A 23198-nucleotide genomic window follows, 5' to 3' on the forward strand; every position below is an offset into this window, starting at 1 on the left:
TTTCTCGAAATATGTGTTGGTAAGCTTTCGCTTTAACCAAGTTCATCTTTTATTCTTGACGAAAGTCAAAAGATGATCATGTGAAAATCGCCTGGTAGCATCTTACATGATTTCTGTGAGACAGTCATTTGATGTAGACTCGGAATATTTCGTATTGATCATTTAATCACTTGAAAATTGCTTTGAAGCTAATAGTTTGTGTGAGACAACTTTTCTCGTATTCCAAGAATGTTTCAATGATTGAAATGGGAGTTTAGTACAATTAACCTTTGATTGGATATAGCACAGTATGCATATTTGTATGCTAACTGTTGCAAGTGTATTCCAAGTCCGGGAATTTAGTATGCATACGCGTATGCGTACTGAATCAACAGTTGAAGTCCGAGAACTATAGTATGCATACCCGCATGCGTACTGATTTCAACTGAGTTCGGTCGTAAACGACAGTATGCGTACCAGTTTGCATACTGGCGAATAAGACCGAGTCCGGGAACTTAGGTATGCGTACCCATTTGCATACCTGAGTGGGTTAAGTTCTAAAATCGGTTAAGTATGTTTACATAATCATGAAAAAATATATTTGTATAATAAGGAATGCAATCTTTGCAAACCGTGGCTATAATGTTCATGAATCAATTCGAGTTAATCAAAACCGATTTCGCTTCAATTGTGTCTTATATACTTCTATGAGAATATAAAAAATTGAACAACTCTATAACTAGTTTCATTTGAGTCATTTGAACTAGTTGTGATTAAGATGAACAAGGTTGATATGAAAGTGTTCATATGGCTAACTTCGGTTAACTATTATTGAGCCAACCAAGTGTACACGTTTAGATACGGTTACCCATATCTAAATAAAGGTACATTTCATTTGTGTGTAACAAGCTAAGACAATCTAACGGTTGAAAGATATTATCTTGAATCTAATCAGGCTTTCATCTAACGGTGAATATTGAATGCTTTGTTATCAAAGTAACATTGATTGCAAACCCTGATTTGAAGACTATATAAGGGAGAACTCTAGCAACTGGGAAACCTAATCCACATACCTCATATGTGATACTAGTTGCGACTAGAGTCTATTCTCCTTTAACCTAGGTTTTTCTAAAACCATTTTAGGTTAACGAGTACTATCTTCTTAAGATTTGCTTGAGATTTAATCTCCGATAGGTAAGAGAAAAAGTAATCACAAAGCTCTTCGTTCATTCTTTGTGATTCCACAATATCTTGTTTCGCTACCATATGATTAAGATTATTGTGAGCCGATTGATATTACTAGGCTTTGTTAGAGCATTGCTCGGTCAAAGTCGCATGCGTTGCTATCTCAAGCATGTTTATCAATGTTAGTGATCAAAACTATAAGTCTTGATTTTTAGTCTATTATAGCTAAGTCTCGGACTAGGATAAAAAGTGTAGTTGAGCTCAAGGACTTCATGGCGATTCATCATACAAGTAGAAGAACTACTCAAGGAACCGGTGGAACTTCTCGACAAAACGGTATGTGAAGACTTGAACTTATCTGTCACTCAAAAGTCTATCTACTCTATCTCCTACTTCTTGAGACAAAAAGTCGTATGCTATATATAAAGACTTAGATTATACACATTTGGTATTTCGAGCCGAGTATACCTCGCCTATCTATATCTCGAAATATGTGTTGGTAAGCTTTTCGCTTCGACCAAGTTTATCTTTACCTAGTGACGAAAGTCATGACATGTTTCAATCATCTTGAAAATTGCTTTGACGAGAAATGGTGTAACAACTATATAACGTCCTCTAAGAATGTTTCAATGATTGGAATGAGAGTTTAGATTACATAACCAATGATGGACATAATCATTGTTGTGGAAACGCATTTATGTATAAGTCCTATTCCTTAAACCAAAATTTGCAAACTTTGTTGATCAAGAGAAACCGGAAGAATGGCTAGTTGCCAAGTCCGCAAACTCAGTCCGCGGACTGCCGAAGTTCTCAAACCCGAGAATTTCTGCTGGAGTTGACAAACTACTTGCATGAGCTAAGTCCGCGAACCCAGTCCACGAACCGGCGAAGTTCTCATCCCGAGAAATTCTGCTAGAGTTTGTAAACTCTGTCCAGTTGCTTAAGTCCGCTAACCTAGTGTGCGAACTTAAAAAGGTTATATATCTGAAGATGATTTGTGAACTTAAACTTTAAAAAGACTAAGGAATGCAGTTTGCAAACCGTGGCTATAAAATTTCATGAACCGATTCAAGTGAATCAAATCATCTTTGCTTTAATTGTGTCTTGTGTAGTTACATAAGATTTCCTTGCAATTGAACAACTCTCTAACTAGTTCATTTGAGTTATTTGAACTAGTTATGGTGAAGAAGAACATGGTTTATATGAAATGCTCATATGGCTAACCTTTTGGTTAACTATTGTTGAACCAACAATGTACACGTTTGGGTAAGTTTAACAAACCTAGAAGTGTGCAGTTCATTTGTGTATAACAAGCTAAGTTTTCGATCTAACTGTTGAGAAATATTAGCTTGAATCTAAATCAGGTTTTCATCTAGCAGTGAATATTGATTGCTTTGTTACCAAGGAAAAATCCTGATTTGAACGACTATATAAAGGAGACATATAATATTATGCAAAACTAATCCCCACACCTTATGTGTGATACTGGTTTGCATACTAGAGTCGATTCTCCTTTAACCTTTGGTTTTTTTCTTCTAAAACCAGGTTAACGACTTAAAGACTTCATTGGGATTGTGAAGCCAGGCCGATAATACTTTTATCGTAGTTGTGTGATCTGATCTTGCATCTTCTATCGTACGAGTACAATCAGATTGGTTGGCTTGAGATTTGATATCTCCGATAGGCAAGAAATAAAAAGTAATCACAAACATCTTCGTCTCATTGTTTGTGATTCCACAACATCTTATTTCGCTACCATACGATTAAGATTGTTGTGAGGTGATTGATTAATCTAGGCTGTTCTTCGGGAATATAAGACCGGATTATCAATTGGTTCCTGTTCACCTTGATATTATCAAAAGACAGAACAAAAACTTTAGGGTTTTTCTGTGAGAGACAGATTGATCCTTTGATAGACTTGTCTGTGTGAGACAAATTTGTTCATTGTTAAAGCCTGCGATTTTGGGTCGTAGCAACTCTTAGTTGTGGGTGAGATCAGCTAAGGGAATCAAGTGCGCAGTATCCTGCTGGGATCAGAGGCGTAGGGAGTACAACTGTACCTTGGATCAGTGGGAGACTGACTGGGGTTCAACTACAGTCCAGTCTGAAGTTAGCTTGGAGTAGGCTAGTGTTTGTAGTGGCTTAATACAGTGTGTTGATGTATTTTATAGATAGTGGTAAAAGTGGTTCGATTCTCAGACTTGCGAAGGATAAAATATAAACTTAAATTCTAAAACTAAAATAGAAAACTCACTAATAATTATAGCAAACACTGACAAAGTTGATATCAATATTAAAAGACAACTGAGGCTAAGATTCCACTATTTTTCAAGTTCAAAGTGATTTAATCCGATCTTTATATTTATGCAATTTTCTCGTTCAATTTGATTCTAAAATATTGCAACAAGTAGATTTTCAAAAGCAATAATTGTAAATATCAAGTATGAATGATGAACTAAGCATACTTCATCAAAATAGATCACAATCACTCAAGTAAAAATCATATTCAATTATAGCTCAAGGAAAATAATCATAATAATAATTGCAATAAATAGATGAAATAGAATATACCACTTCTTGTTGGAAAAATAGCTTCCTCTATCGCCTCAGCAATGGGGTTTAGCTCATTGTATTAATCATGATCTCAAAATATTTGTTTATAGCTCAAAAGATGATTAAAAGGATGAAAAGTAATAACACAGCCGATTTGCAACAGCGTGAGTGTGTTACAGAATCTCTGTTACAAAGGATAAATAGTAGCTAAATACCTTAGGAAATCACAGTTGATAAACGATAAATAGGTTCTGCTGTTGAATAGCGATATTTGTCTGCGACAGATGCTTGTGTGTCTTATGTTCTTCGTGTTCTAGGTATTGCAGCAACAAAAATAAAACTTCAACTTGTGATTTCAGCTTTTTGTTCTCTCCTAAACTTCCCCAAAGTGTACGTAACCCTTCCTTGACCTATCCCTGCTCCTTTTATAACCCACAGGTCGATTAAACCTCAAGAAATCTTCGGTTATTCTTATTTTTCCTTCACCTCAAGTCTCGGGATTTCTTTCCCTGCTAAATCTTCTTTACGCTTTTAGATGAGCCGTATACACTCCAAATAGGCTAGAGCAACATTCTATCTCGAATTAAACCCAACAGAATCATGTAACTGCCATATATAAACTCACCAGAGCCCGTAATATCTTCTCCTCCTCTGTTTTGATTGATTCGAAGATTTGTTACTATTTTTGCGAATCAGAGACACATACCAATCCTGTGTTTGATGAATCAACTGAATCCCAATCCATCTCCACGCCAAACTCCGACTAAAACTAAGCCTAGTCAGCAACAGAACCCGATAAACTTCCGACGCCTCTGTTTGCTTCTCCCGGCTTATATAGCCCAATTCGTTTGGTCAAATCCCTTGTACCAACTCTGTTATGCTCCAAGAAGTCCAGCCCAAAAGAAATATGCAGTTGAATCTCTCCAAATCAGCCAAGAAATCCAACTCCAAATGTTGCTTCGCTGCTGCATTAATTCCCGCCAAAAAGAACTCGTTTGAATTGTGAAGAAGAAGAGGCGCCCCATCCAGAGTAGGGGTGCCGATAGCAGTTGTCTAGGGGGTGCCCTGGTGGTGCCCCTTATCCAAAGTCTGGGGTCCAAAATCACTTCCTCCTGGTGCTTTGGACAACTTTTCGAGCAGATTTTTCCAAAAATGTTTATTGGCCAAAAATACCTACACACACATAAAACACCATAATAAGTACAAAAATGAGCACTATCAATATATAGAATCGAGACAAATTAGTCATAAAAATGTGTCTATGAAATACCCCCAAACCTATTAATTGCTAGTCCTCGAGCAAAGATAAAATAAAATCCTAACTCACTGACGCAGGCATCGTCGATTGCATTTAGCGTATGCAACAAGCCTTTAAACCCCTAGGTGGCCCTAGTGGCCGAGTTATAGTCTCGGGAGGGCTTACCAGAGGTATACCCACAAAACCTTTATACTCCAGACCCTAGCTATCTACGCAGAACCTTGGAAAGAACTAAAAAATCTCCTTGGTTGGCATATTTATTGACTACAGGAGGAAGTACCCTGATGCGAAATTCTAATTGTTGTACACGAGTTTGCACTCAAGCATACTAAAATTCATATATAAGTGACAGAGCTCTACTCAGATAGTCGCACTATGGACATCAGTATCCGGAGTCAAAACTAATCACATGGATAGATCAAGGAGAAGGATATAGAGAAAAGCATAGATGGTTTTGATGTTTACTAAGTGAACGGTGTTTCTCATATCTGTCTGAAGGCCTCCGCCAAAATGAACCTATCCTAATGGACTAAGATACTAATCTGACTAATATCAACACAACTAGCATATACAAGGGAACCAGTGATTGATAATCCTAATTCTAGGTCAACACAGCTGGCATATACAAGGGTACCAGTGGTCGACTTTATTGAATTTATTGTGGTTGGTCAAATGGTCTGGTCTTAGTTTCTTTTTCTCTTTTTTTTTTTTTTTTTATCTCAATCACTCTAATTCACCCTAGCATTGGTAACAACTTGAATCGTGAGCCCCACCTAATCACTTAGAGTAACATAGTTTAAAAACAAAATAAAATAAAAATAGAAGTGAAAAGGACTCAACGAGATATGGTGAAACTATCATGTTATTTCTAACACCTGAGCTCTGTGCTTTTATGAATAGACTCTTCTAGATGTTTCCATCTAATCAGATTGGTTCCTCAACTCATACAACCAAAATGCTTCCATCCACTTAGGTTGGTTAGTGCTATCCTTAATATGCATAAATTTCTAGGCTCTGGAATTTATTTACTATAACAAAAAGTTTCTACCCTACCCCCAAAAGGCATGCGTCCCGTAGTCACTCGGGTTGGGATTAACTCATTGTTATCATTCTGGACTACAGTGATACCTGATTTCTTGGGAACAACCTGAACGGGGCTGACGCACTTACTGTCTGAAATTGGGTAGATAATATCCTCATCTAACAACTTAAGCACCTCTTTTCGAACTACCTCTTTCATGTTAGGGTTCAGCCGACGTTGCATCTCCCTAGAAGGTTTGTGATGTGATTTGTAGATAGTGGTAAAAGTGGTTCGATTCTCAGACTTGCGAGGACTTAAATTCTAAAACTAAAATAGAAAACAAACTAAAAATTGTCACAAACTCAATCAAAGATGATATCAATATTAAAAGAACACCGAGGCTAAGATTCCACTATTTTCCAAGTTCAAAGTGATTTAATCCCAATATTTATATTTATGCAATTTTCTCGTTCAAGTTGATTCTAACTTATTGCAACTAGTAGATTCTCAAAATAACAAGTGTAAATCCAAAGCATAGAACATCAAAAACCTAGGTCCAAGTATGTTCTATCAAAAAAATCACAATTGCTTAACAAGGATCATTCAAACAATTTTCAACCAAGGCAAATAATCATAAAATAATTGCAAATAAATAAATAAATAAAATACCACTTCTTGTTGGAAAAATAGCTTCCTCTATCGCCTCAGTAATGGGGTTTAGCTCCTCATATTCATCACTTGCTCAAAATACATGTTTGTTGCTCAAAAGTTGATTAAACATGAAAAACTATAACACTGGATGTTTGCAACGATGTATTGGCGTTGCAAGACAAAGGACTGACTGTTACAAAGAAGTCACTGTAGCAGCGTTACAAATTTGAGACGTTGTTCTTATTTGCAGCGGATGTTCTTCAGCAGCAGCAGCAGCAGAATACGGTTTCCTGCAACTTGATCAATATGGCTCTGTAGTGTTTCTAACTCCTCTGCGACTGCTCCAATAACTTCGTTACCTTTCCTGGGACTTAAACACACCTTTTATACTACTCAGAAACCTAAAAATAGCGATTAATTCTCGCTTTTTCTTTACGTGCAAGTCATGGCAATAATCTCTTCTGCCGACTTCCCTAGCCAATTCTGAGCTTTCCCGATTGTCTTAAACTCTTCCTTAGATAGAATACTACCTTAGGAAACAATTTCACGCGTTTAGTCTCCCTGAATTACCAAAAATCAACCCAAACAGAGACCCGTACAAAATTCAAACTCTGTTTCCTTATTTTTGATTATCCAGCCCAATTTGATTGATTCCAACGCACATACCAGGCTTGTTTAGTTGAATCACGTCTAGCCCAGCAAATTTCAGCGATTGAATCTCACTCAAACATCTTCGAAATCCAAACAAAAATTTGGTTGCTCACTGGTTATTTTTCCCGCCAAAAAAATATTCGAATTTTGAGAAGAAAGTGACCTCCCCCTATCCTGTGCTGGTCTCCCTTTAGCAACTGCCCTGAAATGGATGCCCCTTAGTAATTGGTCGCCCCTTATCCGTTTGAGGGGTCCGAATAGCAAGTGTCCTCCGGGGGTGCCCCGCGCAACTTTTCGAGCAGATTTTTCCAAAAATGTTTATTGGCCAAAAATACCTACACACACATAAAACACCATAATAAGTACAAAAATGAGCACTATCAATATATAGAATCGAGATAAATTAGACACAAAAATGTGCCTATCAGTTTGGAGTCTTCTTCTAAATGAATCTGATGCATACAAACGGTAGGACTTATACCCTTAATGTCTGCTATAGTCCACCCTAAAGCTTCCTTATTGTCTTGAAGAACTTTTACTAGCCTACTTTCCTGATCACTATCCAAATCTGAAGCTATTATCACAGGTAAAGTCTCAGATGGTCCTAAAAACACATACTTCAGGGTATCTGGTAGTGGTTTAAGGTCCAGCTTAGGAGGCTCTTCTAAAGAAGAAATTAGGGTATTCTCAGAAACTGGTAATGGTTCGAACCTAGCTTTCCATCTATCAGTGTCTAACACAGGGGTAGAATCTAATAGAGCATTCACCTGTTCAATAATGATATCGTCGTCAAAGTCTAAACCGAAATGGGATAGACAATTTTCTAATGGGTCTTCAGACAAGATGTTTGGTAATGACTCCTGAACTAAGGCTTCTATCATATTCACCTCTTCGACACACGTGTCATCTAGCTCATAAGGTAGGTTACTGACATTAAAAATGTTCATCTCCATAGTCATATTACCAAAAGATAAATTCATCACACCATTTCGACAGTTAATGATCGCATTAGACGTAGCTAAAAATGGGCGATCTAAAATCACAGGTATCTGGTTCTCTGGGTCAGGGACAGGTTGGGTATCTAAGACCACGAAATCTACTGGATAAATAAACTTGTCGACCTCAATGAGGACATCCTCAATAACACCTCGAGGAATTTTAACAGACCTATCAGCTAACTGCAGTGTCATCTGAGTAGATTTCATTTCACCAAGTCCTAGTTGTAAGTACACATGGTACGGCAGTAAGTTCACACTGTCTCCTAAGTCAAGTAAAGCTTTTTATACCCGGTGTTTACCTATTGTACAAGCAATGGTAGGGGAACCTGGGTCTTTGTACTTTGGAGTTATGGTGTTCTAAATGATTGAACTTACGTGACTAGCTAAGAAGGCTTTCTTATGGACGCTAAGTTTTCGATTTCGCGTACACATATCCTTGAGGAACTTGGCATAAGAAGGAATTTGCCTAATTGCATCTAATAAAGGAAGGTTTATGGTAAATTTCTTAAAAACCTCCAATATGTCATTAAAGTTCGATTCCTTCTTTGTTAGTACTAATAGCTGGGGAAATGGGGCTCTAGGCGCAGAATCAGACCTCTCAGGAACCGAGTTGGCATCATCGGAAATTTTATCAGTCCCCTCAGCTAGTGGTCCTGAGGGATGAGATCCTGAGGAATGAGATCCCGAGGGGTGAACTACAGTACGTCCACTATCGGGCATGGTTACCTGATTGTCTACTACTCTGCCACTCCTAAGGGTTCTAACAGCATTCAATTGATTCGATGGTTTTGCACCTACTTCATGAACTCCTCTAGGATTGGGATTAGTCTGACTAGGGAACCTTCTGTTATCTCTCTCACTTAAGGTCTTAGCTATTTGGCCGACTTGAAGTTCTAACTTAGCAAGAGTCTGAGCATTAGTTTGAAAGTTCTGCTTGGTTTCCTGTTGAAAACTAACTTGGCTCTTTACTAACATGTCCAGGCTCTGTGCTAACATATCCTGGATCTTTCTTAATATACTAAGAGATTCCTCTAAGCTCGTCATTCTATTCTCTGAAGAGTTCTGAAACTGACCTGAAGAGTTCTTATCTGAACCAAAACCTGGGGGAGCATTAGAATTACTAAACTGACCTTGACTCTGGCCCTTAGACCACGAAAGGTTCGGATGGTTTCTCCAACCAGGATTATAGGTTTCTGAATATGGGTCAAACTTCTGACGGTTATCGAATCTAGTGTTATTATAGAGAGCATTGGATTGCTCTTCATTATTCTGGCCTTCCCCAAAAGGCTCTAATCTACCACTAGTGTGACCCACTTCTAAAGCTTCTAACCTTTTCGCTATAGCAGCAATTTTGGCATCTGATTCAAAGTTTCCTTCTACCCTATTAATATTTCCTCTGCCTAGAAGAATTGTTTTATGGGGTCCCCTATTACTTTCCCATTATTGGGTCTTTTCGGCGATTTCATGCAAATATGTCATCGCATCATCAACTGTTTGGTTTTCAAACCCACCTGTACACATAGATTCTACCGTGGTTGTAGTGGGATAATCTAAACCCTCATAAAGGATCTGAACTAACCTAACCTTTTCTAAACCATGATGAGGACATTGGGCTAATAGATCATTGAACCTTTCCAAATACTTATACAAGGATTCTCCCTCCTGTTGAGAAATGTGCAGATTTGCGTCCTAATAGACGATGTTTTGTGCCTAGGGAAAAACTTGTTCAAAAAGGTAGATGTAAGTTGTTCATATGTTTCAATTGATCCGGAAGCCAAACTATATATCCACGATTTGGCTTTATCTTTCAAGGAAAAGGGGAATAACCTGAGTTTCAAAGCATCATCATCAAGGTTTCTAATTTTTAGGGTACTACAAATTTCCTCAAAGTCCCTAACATGGAAATAGGGGTTTTCATTTTCTTTCCCTAAAAATATTGGGAGCAACTGTAAGGTTCCAAGCTTAAGTTCATAATTTGCTTCAGTTTCAGATAACCTGATACACGAGGGACGAGTAGTCCTAGTATGGTTCAACAAAGCTTTCAAAGTTGCCATTTCTGGCACTATTGGAATATCAGGGATTTTCTCCTCAAACGGACGTTCGAAAACGGAATCTTCAAGAATCGGGCTTTCTAAATTGAGGTAATCGAGACGCTTAGAACTACTAGGTTTCTCTTTAACAAATCTACCTAGGGCGTCTCTTTTACGTTCAGGCATCCAAAAGAATAAGGTAGGGAATTTTATGCAATCACAAAACAAGGCTGACTCAACCAAATCAAACCTATTAATTTCTAGCAAACGAAAAGCATGATGGCTCCACTTAGATTGTTTCTAGACCATCTTCTATTCTTTCGAAAAAGAACTCGTTACAATCTGAGAAAACCCCTCTGGAATCAATCCGAGTCAAAGTAAGTTGAATAGAGGCGAGGGAAGCTCGGTGGAGCTTTGATACCCAAAGGCCTCACCGGTATTATAGGGCGGCGCAGTCACGCATTCAACTCACAGAAACCATCATAAACATCGAAGTATGCTCAAAAGAGTAACCAATATTTTTCGAACGACTTTCCTATTAAGCTCGTTACCCTATAGGTCTCGTTCTAGTCAAAATTTTAGGCTTAGGTTCGCGTTTGGTTTCGTTTTCCTAAGGCGGGCAAGAAGCAAATGGTGATGAAATCCGAACCCTCATCTTGTATGGCCAGTCCTTGCCCTTTACTTGGAAATTAAAGCACCCGTTTTCAAGTCCTCATCATATATGCAAACGAAGGAATACAGTAAACCCGCTGACAGGGGATTCACGGGTGTTTCGAAAAACTTACCTCCCGTACCAGACGGGCGAAGAACCGCTGAAGTTGACTCGGGCCACAACTCCTATGTCATGTACGAACCCGAGGGGCCAAGGCGATATCGTAATCGCCGTCCTTCTCTGCACACAGTTTATATTTAAACTACCCTTCCATAGGGTTTAAAAATAATGTCCCAAAGTTTAAAGTCCAAAGTGTCCAAAAAGAAAAGAAAAATTACAAAAATAATAAAACCTAATACAGTTTTTTTTTTTTTAATAAGGAAAAATAAACAAAACCCTAAGAAATAAAATAACTAAAAGAAATTGTCTTCTTTTCCGTTCTTTTCGCTTTAATCTTTCGCTCCAAGTCTTTATGCTTTAAGACCCAGTCTTTACGAAATCACCAAACTCCTTGGCTCAATTTTCTTTATGATCCAAAACCTGTAGACAAAAGATAAATACCCAAAAACGTAAAAAACAAAAAAAATAATAAAAACCTAACAAAATAAAAGAAAAATAAGTCTAAAACCCTAAAAGCAAATCCGCGTCGGCGGCGCCAAAATTGATGTATTTAATAGATAGTGGTAAAAGTGGTTCGATTCTCAGACTTGCGAATGATAAAATATAGACTTAAATTCTAAAACTAAAATAGAAAACTCACTAATAATTATAGCAAACACTGACAAAGTTGATATCAATATTAAAAGACACATGAGGCTAAGATTCCACTATTTTCCAAGTTCAAAGTGATTTAATCCAATATTTATATTTATGCAATTTTCTCGTTCAATTTGATTCTAAAATATTGCAACAAGTAGATTTTCAAAAGCAATAATTGTAAATATCAAGTATGAAGCATCAAAAGTCTATAAACTAAGCATACTTCATCAAAATAGATCACAATCACTCAAGTAAAAATCATATTCAATTATAGCTCAAGGCAAATAATCATAATAATAATTGCAATAAATAGATGAAATAGAATATACCACTTCTTGTTGGAAAAATAGCTTCCTCTATCACCTCAGCAATGGGGTTTAGCTCCTTGTATTAATCATGATCTTAAAATATTTTTTTATGGCTCAAAAGATGATTAAAAGGATGAAAAGTAATAACACAGCCGATTTGCAACAGCGTGAGTGTGTTATAGAATATCTGTTACAAAGGAGAAATAGTAGCTAAAGATCTTAGGCAATCACAATTGATAAACGATAAATAGGTTCTGTTGTTGAATAGCGATATTTGTCTGCGACAGATGCTTGTGCGTCTTATGTTCTTCGTGTTCTAGGTATTGCAGCAGCAGAAACAAAACTTCAACTTGTGATTTCAGCTTTTTGTTCTCTCCTAAACTTCCCCAAAGTGTATGTAACCCTTCCTTGACCTATCCCTGCTCCTTTTATAACCCACGGGTCGATTAAACCTCAAGAAATCTTCGGTTATTCTTATTTTTCCTCCACCTCAAGTCTCGGGATTTCTTTCCATGCTAAATCTTCTTTACGCTTTTAGATGAGCCGTATACACTCCAAATAGGCTAGAGCAATATTCTATCTCGAATTAAACCCAACAGAATCATGTAACTGCCATATATAAACTCACCAGAGCCCGTAATATCTTCTCCTCCTCTGTTTTGATTGATTCGAAGATTTGTTACTATTTTTGCGAATCTGAGACACATACCAATCCTGTGTTTGATGAATCAACTGAATCCCAATCCATCTCCACGCCAAACTCCGACTAAAACTAAGCCTAGTCAGCAACAGAACCCGATAAACTTCCGACGCCTCTGTTTGCTTCTCCCGGCTTATATAGCCCAATTCGTTTGGTCCAATCCCTTGTACCAACTCTGTTATGCTCCAAGAAGTCCATCCCAAAAGAAATATGCAGTTGAATCTCTCCAAATCAGCCAAGAAATCCAACTCCAAATGTTGCTTCGCCGCTGCATTAATTCCCGCAAAAAAGAACTCGTTTGAATTGTGAAGAAGAAGAGGCGCCCCCTATCCAGAGTAGGGGTGCTGATATCATTTGTCTAGGGGTGCCCTGGTGGTGCCCCTTATCCAAAGTCTGGGGGAAAAAATCACTTCCTCCGGGTGCTTTGGATAACTTTTCGAGCCGATTTTTCCAAAAATGTTTATTGGCCAAAAATACCTACACACAGATAAAACACCATAATAAGTACAAAAATAAGCACTATCAATATATAGAATCGAGACAAATTAGACACAAAAATGTGTCTATCATGTGTGTTCAATCTGGACTAGGTCCCGGTGTTTTTCTGCATTTGCGGTTTCCTCGTTAACAAAATTTCTGGTGTCTGTGTTATTTCAATTTCCGCATTATATTGTTTTATCTTTATAATTGAAATAATACAGGTTGTGTGTTAGATCAATCAATTGGAGAATCCGACCTAAAGGTTGTTGATTGATATTGATTGACACTTGAATATTGGTCTTTGGTACCATCCAAGTTATTCCTTGTATTTGATTAGTACTCGCAGTTTCTGTTTGAGGAAATCAAATCAAGAGAGAGATATAAACTCGTTGATATACTTTTAATTGATTGAGTCTTGTCGATTCTCTTAAAAGTATATTCGAGTTTGTCCATACAGATTGCTAAACAAAATATTGGGTGGTGTTGTTAGACCCCCGTTTTTTCAATTGGTATCAGAGTAGGCAAACACGTTCAGGACCTTACAAGTCTGTGTTTGTAGCAATCTGAGTCTGAGGACCGAATCTCTTACGCATACCAAGATTCCTCCCAAAGCTTTCAATTATGTCAGTTGTCTTAGGAATACCTCAAAGGATTGCTCCTTAGTTGATTCTTCCGAATCCCGAGGTAAGAAGATTGACTCATCCTGTGATGATCACTCTTCCTCCAATGAGACATTAGACACAATGGCAAAAGCTGAAATAGAGCTCACCAGAATCGCAGAAAATTCTATTGAGTTTGTTGATCTTCAGAATCATGATCAAATCATCGAAGAATTTGAAAAGTCTATTGATCGAGAACGTGTACTCTATAACATTATTGAGTCCTTCTCTAAGGATATTGAGAAACTTCTTCAAGAGAATAATCTACAGCGTGAAAAGACTTGTGATCTTAAAAGGATTATCAAAGAAGGCTCAATTAGAGAAAAACGGTTGATCAAGACGCATTCATTCAACCTTGACAGACTTCGTATTGAAAAAGAGAAGCTAGAAGCATCACTTTCACTAGCCCATGAACAATGTGTGACCTTGGAAAAGGAAAACTCTGTTTTAAGGAAAAGTTCTTATGTTCCAACTGTTTCTATTGACATACAGTACATGAAGAAATATCCTCCAAAAGAAGATTGTGTCGAGAAAAGTTTATATAACTTACAATCTTCTCACAGGGCTGTAAAGTTAAAACAGATGTCGTCCGTTGCGTCTTCTCCACAAAACTGTACCTTCTGTGGAAAAGGGAATCACTATGTTATCCGTTGCTTTGCCACGAAGAAACAAATTTCTAAACTTCGTAATTTGCTTCTTTCCACAGTCAATGGAGTAAATAGTCAGTCGACTACGGCAGTGAACCTCATGCTCACAAGAAACTAGACATCTTATAAAAATGATCTCTTCCCCAGGAATCATTACAAAACTTCTGTGCATTCTAGTGGTTTAAATTCTTATGCTGCTGAAGAAAGCATGACATGTGCTTATAAGAACAACTCTGGTAAATCTAAGTCCAGAGTTTGGAAACCCATCTCGGAAAATCCTCTTGAACCGATCTCTAGAGGTCCTAGACTCATTAATCAGAAAGTTCCTTCTCTTGAGCTTTCAGGAAGAGCTATGAGAAATTTCCCTAAAAATGGAAACTATCATGGGAAGACAAGAAATGTTGAGATCAGATATCCTGGTGGAAACCACAACTACCCTCTCAAAACCTATGGTGAGACTATGTCTCCCTCTGCTACCTAGTAGCAGAAAGTTCTGTTCTTGTATCCAGCTTGAGAGATACAAGGATGATGTTTGAGAGATGCTCTAGCAATTAGCTGATTTTCATTAGTGTGTATGTTTGATATCTCTTGATGTGAGTTTTTAGTATTTCTTTCACTCTGACCTTCTTTTTAGGGCTGAAAGCGACACAGTATGCAATTTTCCCGGTTGGGTCCGTTTTGTTTTATGGCTTAGTCCACAAACGTCCTTATCTCCTCAAGGAACTCTAGGGTTTCTATCCAGGATGTACTTTTGAATATATATATATCTCATATATGCGTTCATTAATCTTCAGAAAGGAACTCGATGGAAACTGTTCCCAACGAAGAAGTTAAACCTACTGTAGAGGACGATCTCAAATGAAGTGATCCTGCTCAAGAGTTTATTTTGAAGAAGATGCATGAAATAAAAGAGTATAACTCTTGTATTGGAGAATCGGTCAAGGATTTAATTCTCGTTCAGAATGAAGTAAAGAACGAACTTGCTAATCTTCAACTGCAGATAAACTAGCTTATTGATGGACAGGCAAAAATCCTTGGTACTCAGAATATCTTGATCAGGAATCAGAATAAAGTTATTCTTGACTGCACTAAGGCTCGACACTTTGTTCGCATTGTTGATCGAAAAACTAACGTTCTGATTCATGAACATGGTGTCTCTACAGTCAACAAAATCAAGGATATCAGTGACTCCTATTTCGATGGACCATTCCAGAGGTATGAAATCATCAAGGAAAACTGAGTTTTATTTGTTGCCTAGGATGTATTCTTTTTGATTAGTTGGAAGAATAACTAGTGCTTGAATAGCAATGATTGTGACTACACATAGCTATTATTTTTCATCTTCTTGTGTTCTTTTAAGTTTTGTTTGGTATAAAATTCTAAAAATATTTGGAGGATGATGTTTTTGCAGTATTAATCTTTATGATTTGTGATATTGCAACTTGTTATGGGATATGTATGTTTGCGTCCGTGAACTTGAAGGTCCCATACTTTGTCAAAAGTAAAGTCGTTCGTGTTCGGTATTCACGTACTGGTAAAAGGATGAATGGACTTTTGACAAATACAAAAGTTCAGCCTATATTGTCAATTATGTTGATGGAAGATAGGTTAAAATCTTTTGTTTTCAAGGATTATGTCTATTATTGTTTTTATGCAAATAATGATTGAAGATCGAATGAATCCTTGTGTATTTCGCAGTATTGATCATCCCTGGTCCATATTCGTATGTATTACTGTGAGGCTCCGTAATGTGTCTTATGTTGAGCACGATACAAACAAGTTGATTATTTTTGATTAGCTTTGTTGGTTGTTCCGTAAGATACTTTATGTTGAGAATTTTGAACTAAATTAATCATCTTGTTTGGTTATTTAGTTATTGCTCCGTAAGTTTTCTTATGACGAGCAAAACAATTGACAATTAAATTGATTACTTTCGTAATTAGTTTGGTTGTGCATTCCAATTAGATTAATTATGGGTTCTCTTGTAATTAATCTAGTTGAGTATTTTTGTGTCTCCATGAGTTTTCTTATGTTGAGCACAAACAATTGAATTGATCACTTTTTGTGTTTGATTTGATTGCGTATACCGATTAAATTAGTCACGGGTTTTACTTGTGATTAATTTGATTGAGTTTTTGGATATAAAAAATCATTCTTATGGTTTTTGGTGTCCAATAAAATCCTTCTTTTCTTTCGAAATTAAGGTCGCTCTTGTTGTTCTTTCGGGAATGACATCTAATGGGGGAGAGTTTTTTTGAACTTGTGCTTAATGGTCATATCTTGAGGGGTGTGCGGCTGTGGAATTTTAGAGGGGTTATCTTGTATCTTTAAACTCTTTGATGAATGCTATTAGCTTCGGCTATATGATTTCATCTAAATAAGATGATGTGTGTTCTTTCTTTTTAGTCATGAAATGTCTCTTACGGAAATTTCATTATGATCCCGTTCTTGTACCTTTGCCAATTTTATTGACAAAAAGGGGGAGAATTAATATGTAGTTCACACTACAAATACATATGGTCTTCGGGTCATTATGTAAGGGGGAGTGGTTTCCATGTGAGATGGAGTATTGACTAAGGGGGATTGATACAATCACCATCGTATTATTGTTGAAGTTGTGATACAACTGAACTTTGACGCTGTGTAATAATACTATGACACTATATAACAATGATCGAGACCGATGCTTTCTCATTGTTATAGCTACGGATCTTCAACATCGGTGATGCAAAACATACAACCTTTGGGATCATTGAAGTACTTGGAAGTGACGAAGATTTCGAAGGATGTTGAAGATTAGACATGTGGAATAAGAGCTACTTAAGTTTCTTTATCTTTTTTGTATTCCATATGTATTCATAGTTTTGTCACTAAAATTGACAAAGGGGGAGATTGTTAGAGCATTGCTCGGTCGAAGTCGCATGCGTTGCTATCTCAAGCATGTTTGTCAATGTTAGTGATCAAAACTATAAGTCTTGATTTCTAGTCTATTATAGCTAAGTCTCAGACTAGGATAGAAAGTGTAGTTGAGCTCAAGGACTTCATGGCGATTCATCATACAAGTAGAAGAACTACTCAAGGAACTGGTGGAACTTCTCGACAAAAAGGTATGTGAAGACTTGAACTTATCTGTCACTCAAAAGTCTATCTACTCTATCTCCTACTTCTTGAGACAAAAAGTCGTATGCTATATATATAGACTTAGATTATACACATTTGGTATTTCGAGCCGAGTACACCTCGCCTATCTATATCTCGAAATATGTGTTGGTAAGCTTTTCGCTTCGACCAAGTTTATCTTTACCTAGTGACGAAAGTCATGACATGTTTCAATCATCTTGAAAATTGCTTTGACGAGAAATGGTGTAACAACTATATAACGTCCTCTAAGAATGTTTCAATGATTGGAATGAGAGTTTAGATTACATAACCAATGATGGACATAAGCATTGTTGTGGAAACACATTTATGTATAAGTCTTATTCCTTGAACCAAAGTTTGCGAACTTTGTTGATCAAGAGAAACCGGAAGAATGGCTAGTTGCCAAGTTTGCGAACTCAGTCCGCGAACTGCCGAAGTTCTCAAATCCGAGAATTTCTGCTGGAGTTGACAAACTACTTACGCGAACCCGTACCGCGAACCGACGAAGTTCTCATCCCGATAAATTTTTGTTGGAGTTTGTAAACTCTGTTCGGTTTCTTAAGCCCGCGAACTAGTGTGCGAACTTAAGAAGGTTATATATCTGAAGATGATTTATGAACTTAAACTTTAAAAAGACTAAGGAATGCATTTTGCAAACCGTGGATATAAAAGTTCATGAAACGATTCAAGTGAATCAAATCATCTTTGCTTCAATTGTGTCTTGTGTAGTTACATAAGATTTCCTTGCAATTGAAAAACTCTCTAACTAGTTCATTTGAGTCATTTGAACTAGTTATGGTGAAGAAGAACATGGTTGATATGAAATGCTCATATGGCTAACCTTTTGGTTAACTATTGTTGAACCAACAATGTACACGTTTGGGTACGGTTAACAAACCTAGAAGTGTGCAGTTCATTTGTGTATACAAAGCTAAGTTTTCGATCTAACAGTTGAGAAATATTAACTTGAATCTAAATCATCTAACGGTGAATATTGATTGCTTTGTTACCAAGGCAAAACCCTGATTTGAAAGACTATATAAAGGAGACTTCTAGTATTATGCAAAACTAATCCCCACACCTTACGTGTGATACTAGTTTGCATACTAGAGTCGATTCTCCTTTAACCTTTGGTTTTCTTCTTCTAAAACCAGGTTAACGACTTAAAGACTTCATTGGGATTGTGAATCCAGACCGATACTACTTTTATCGTAGTTGTGTGATGTGATCTTGCATCTTCTATCATACGACTACAATCAGATTGGTTGGCTTGAGATCTGATATCTCCGATAGGCAAGATATAAAAAGTAATCACAAACATCTTCGTCTCATTATTTTTGATTCCACAACATCTTGTTTCGCTACCATACGATTAAGATTGTTGTGAGGTGATTGATTAATCTAGGTTGTTCTTCGGGAATATAAGACCGGATTATCAATTGGTTCCTGTTCACCTTGATTATTATCAAAAGACGGAACAAAAACTTTAGGGTTTTTCTGTGGGAGACAGATTGATCCTTTGATAGACTTGTCTGTGTGAGACAGATTTGTTTATTCTCAAAGCCTGCGATTTTGGGTCGTAGCAACTCTTAGTTGTGGGTGAGATCAGCTAAGGGAATCAAGTGCGCAGTATCCTGCTGGGATCAGAGGCGTAGCGTTAGAGCATAGCTCGGTCAACCTCGCATGCGTTGCTATCTCAAGCATGTTTGTCAATGTTAGTGATCAAAACTATAAGTATTGATTTCTATCCTACATAGCTAAGTCTCGGACTAGGATAGAAAAGTGTAGTTGAGCTCACGGACTTCATGGCGATTCATCATACAACGACAAATATCTATACAAGGAACCGTGGAACTTCATCAACAAAAAGGTATGTGGAGACTTGAAATGATCTATCACTCAAAAGTCTATCTCTTTTATCTCCTACTTCTTATGAGACAAAAGTCGTATGCAATATAGACTAGATTATACACATTTGATATTTCGAGCTGAGCATTCATTGCTTATCTTTTATCTCGAAATCGTGTGTTGGTAAAGCGTTTCGCTTTGAACAAGTTTATCTTCACATGGTGACGAAAGTCATGAAATCACTTTGAGAATTGCTCTGACGTGAATCGAATCTGTGAATAACGGCTACATAGCGTCATCTGAGAATGTCTCAATGATTGAAATGAGAGTTTAGATTACATAACCATGTATTCCTTGAACCGAAGTTTTTGAACTTTTTTGATCAAGAGAAATCGGGAAGATTGTGGAATTGGCTTGCCAAGTCCGCGAACCCAGTCCGCGAACTGTCGGAAGTTCTTGACCGAGAATTTCTGCTGGATTTTCCAAAACTTGTTTGTGTGCTAAGTCCACGAACTCAGTCCGTGAAGCCAGTCCGCGAACTGGCGGAAGTTCTCTTTCCGAGAATTTCTGCTGAGTTTGGAAAACTCAACCGATTAACTTAAGTCCGCGAACTTGTTCGTGAACTTAAGAGGTTATGATCTAAAGACGTGCTCTGAACATGAAACATTAAATTACTAAGGAATGCTTTATGCAAACCATGGACATAATGTTCATGAGCCGATTCAATCGAATCGAATCATCTTTTTTTAAATTGTGTCTTGTGTAGTTACATCAGATCTCATAGCAATTGAACAACTCTTTAATTAGTTTATTTGAGTCAATTGAACTAGTTATGGTGAAGAAAAACAAGGTTAATATGAAATGCTCATATGGTTAACCTTTTGGGTTACTATGTTGAACCAACATACACGTACACGTTTGGGCATGGTTTTCACGAACCCGGTAAACGTCTACCCAAGTGTGTGTGACAAGCTAAGTTTTCGATCTAACGGTTTAGAAATATTAGCTTGAATCTAAATCAGGTTTACATCTAACGGTGAACAAGGATTATTTTGTAACTAAGGCAAAACCCTGATTTGAAGGCTATATAAAGGAGACATCTAGCATTGTGCAAAACTAATCCCCACACGTCTGTGTGCTACTAGTGCGCCCGCTAGAGTCGATCTCCATTAACCTTTGATTTTCTTCTCTAAAATCAGGTTAACGACTTAAAGACTTCATTGGGATTGTGAAGCCAGACCGATACTACTTTATCGTAGTTGTGTGATCTGATCTTGCATCTTCTATCGTACGATTACAATCGATTGATTGGCTTGAGATCGTGAGAGTTCTCCGATAGGCAAGATAAAGAAGTCACAAACATCTTCGTCTCACTGTTTGTGATTCCTCGACAATCCGCTTGTGTAGTCAGGAAGGATTGTAGAGAGGTGATTGATTAATCTAGGATGTTCTTTGGGAATATAAGACCGGATTATCAATTGGTTCTTGTTCACCTTGATTTTATATCAAAAGACGGAACAAAACCAAGGGTTTATCTTTGGGAGACAGATTTACCCTTTTATAGACTTTTCTGTGTGAGACAGATCTGTTTATTATCAAGTCTATGATTTTGGGTTGCAGCAACTCTTAGTTGTGGGTGAGATCAGATAAGGGAATCAAGTGCGCAGTATCCTGCTGGGATCAGAGGCGTAAGAGTAAAAATGTACCTTGGATCGGTGGGAGACTGATTGGGGTTCAACTATAGTCCAGTCCGAAGTTAGTTTGCAGTAGGCTAATTTCTGTAACGGATTAATACAGTGTGTATTCAATATGGACTAGGTCCCGGGGGTTTTCTGCATTTGCGGTTTTCTCGTTAACAAAATTTCTGGTGTCTGTGTTATTTCTTTTCCGCATTATATTTTATATAATTGAAATAATATAGGTTGTGCGTTCGTGATCATCAATTGGAAATCCAACCTCTGGTTGTTGATTGATATTGATTGATCCTTGGACATTGGTCTTTGGTACAGTCCAAGTATTCCTTGTATTTGATAAAGACTCGCTATTGTTTTTAGCTTGAGTAAAAATCAAATCAAGAGAGAGATATTAACTCCTTGAGATAATTTTATCTAGATTGAGTCTGACTGTCTAGTTGATTCTATAGCAAAGTATTTCAGAGTTAGTCCATACAGATTGCTAAGCGAAATATTAGGTGGTGTTATTAGACCCCCGCTTTTTCACGTAGGGAGTACAACTGTACCTTGGATCAGTGGGAGACTGATTGGGGTTCAACTACAGTCCAGTATGAAGTTAGATTGGAGTAGGCTAGTGTCTGTAGCGGCTTAATACAGTGTGTGTTCAATCTGGACTAGGTCCCGGGGTTTTTCTGCATTTGCGGTTTCCTCGTTAACAAAATTTCTGGTGTCTGTGTTATTTCAATTTCCGCATTATATTGTTTTATCTTTTTAATTGAAATAATACAGGTTGTGCATTAGATCAATCAATTGGAGAATCCGATTGATTGATATTGATTGACACTTGAATATTGGTCTTTGGTACCATCCAAGTTATTCCTTGTATTTGATTAGTACTCGCAGTTTCTGTTTGAGGAAATCAAATCAAGAGAGAGATATAAACTCGTTGATATACTTTTAATTGATTGAGTCTTGTTGATTCTCTTAAAAGTATATTCGAGTTTGTCCATACAGATTGCTAAGCGAAATATTGGGTGGTGTTGTTAGACCCCCGCTTTTTCAGGCTTTTCTTCGGGAATATAAGTCCGGTGTATCAATTGGTTCCTGTTCACCTTGATTTATCAAAAGATGGAATAAAAACTCGTAGGTATTTTTGTGGGAGAAAGGTTTATCTATTCAATAGACTTTTCTGTGTGAGACATATTTGTTTATCAAGTCTTCGACTTTGGGTCGTAGCAACTCTTAGTTGTGGGTGAGATCAGCTAAGGAATCAAGTGCGTACAGTCCTGCCGGGATTCAGAGGCGTAAGGAACGCGACTGTACCTTAATCAGTGTGAAATTGGTTAGGGCTCAACTATATTTCAGTTCGAAGTTAACTTGTAGTAGGTTAGAGTCTGTAGCTGCTTAATATAGTGTGGTGTTCAAATCTGGACTGGGTCCCGGGGTTTTTCTGTATTTGTGGTTTCCTCGTTAACAAAATTTCTGGTGTCTGTGTTATTTCTTTTGCGCATTATATTTTCTATATAGTTGAAATATCACAGGTTGTGCATAGTTCAATCAATTGGTGAATCCAACCTTTGGTTGTTGATTGAAATTGATTGACGCTTGGATATTGGTCTTTGGTACCATCCAAGTTATTTCTCATATTAATCCGGCTCACAAATTTCTATTTGTTCGATTGCAGATTGATTTGAGAAATTGAGATACAGCTCTTGGATATATTTCCGTTGATTGAGTCTGACTATCTAGTTGATTCTCTTGGAATTATATTGGAGTTAGTCCATACAGATTGCCTAAACGAAATATTGGGTATGGTTGTTAGACCCCCGTTTTTTCTATTAAATCAAGTTTACCCTTTATATGTTTTTAAGAATTCGATAAAAACCAAAAATCTGGACTAATTAATTGATAAACGATATCATGTTTATAGGTCTCTTGAGGAGTTTAAAGACACTAAAATCTACAATATAACTGTTATTTTTTCTTAAATTTTGTAGTTCAAGAG

General features: G+C 37.2%; 1 pseudogene; it reads left to right on the forward strand.

The window, feature by feature from the left end:
* Positions 1-9887: 9887 nt before the first annotated feature.
* LOC113314554 lies at positions 9888-9986 on the forward strand (annotated as a pseudogene).
* The last annotated feature ends 13212 nt before the right edge of the window (positions 9987-23198 follow it).

This window comes from Papaver somniferum, chromosome 9 (genome assembly GCF_003573695.1).
Source record: "Papaver somniferum cultivar HN1 chromosome 9, ASM357369v1, whole genome shotgun sequence".
Lineage (NCBI taxonomy): Eukaryota > Viridiplantae > Streptophyta > Magnoliopsida > Ranunculales > Papaveraceae > Papaver > Papaver somniferum.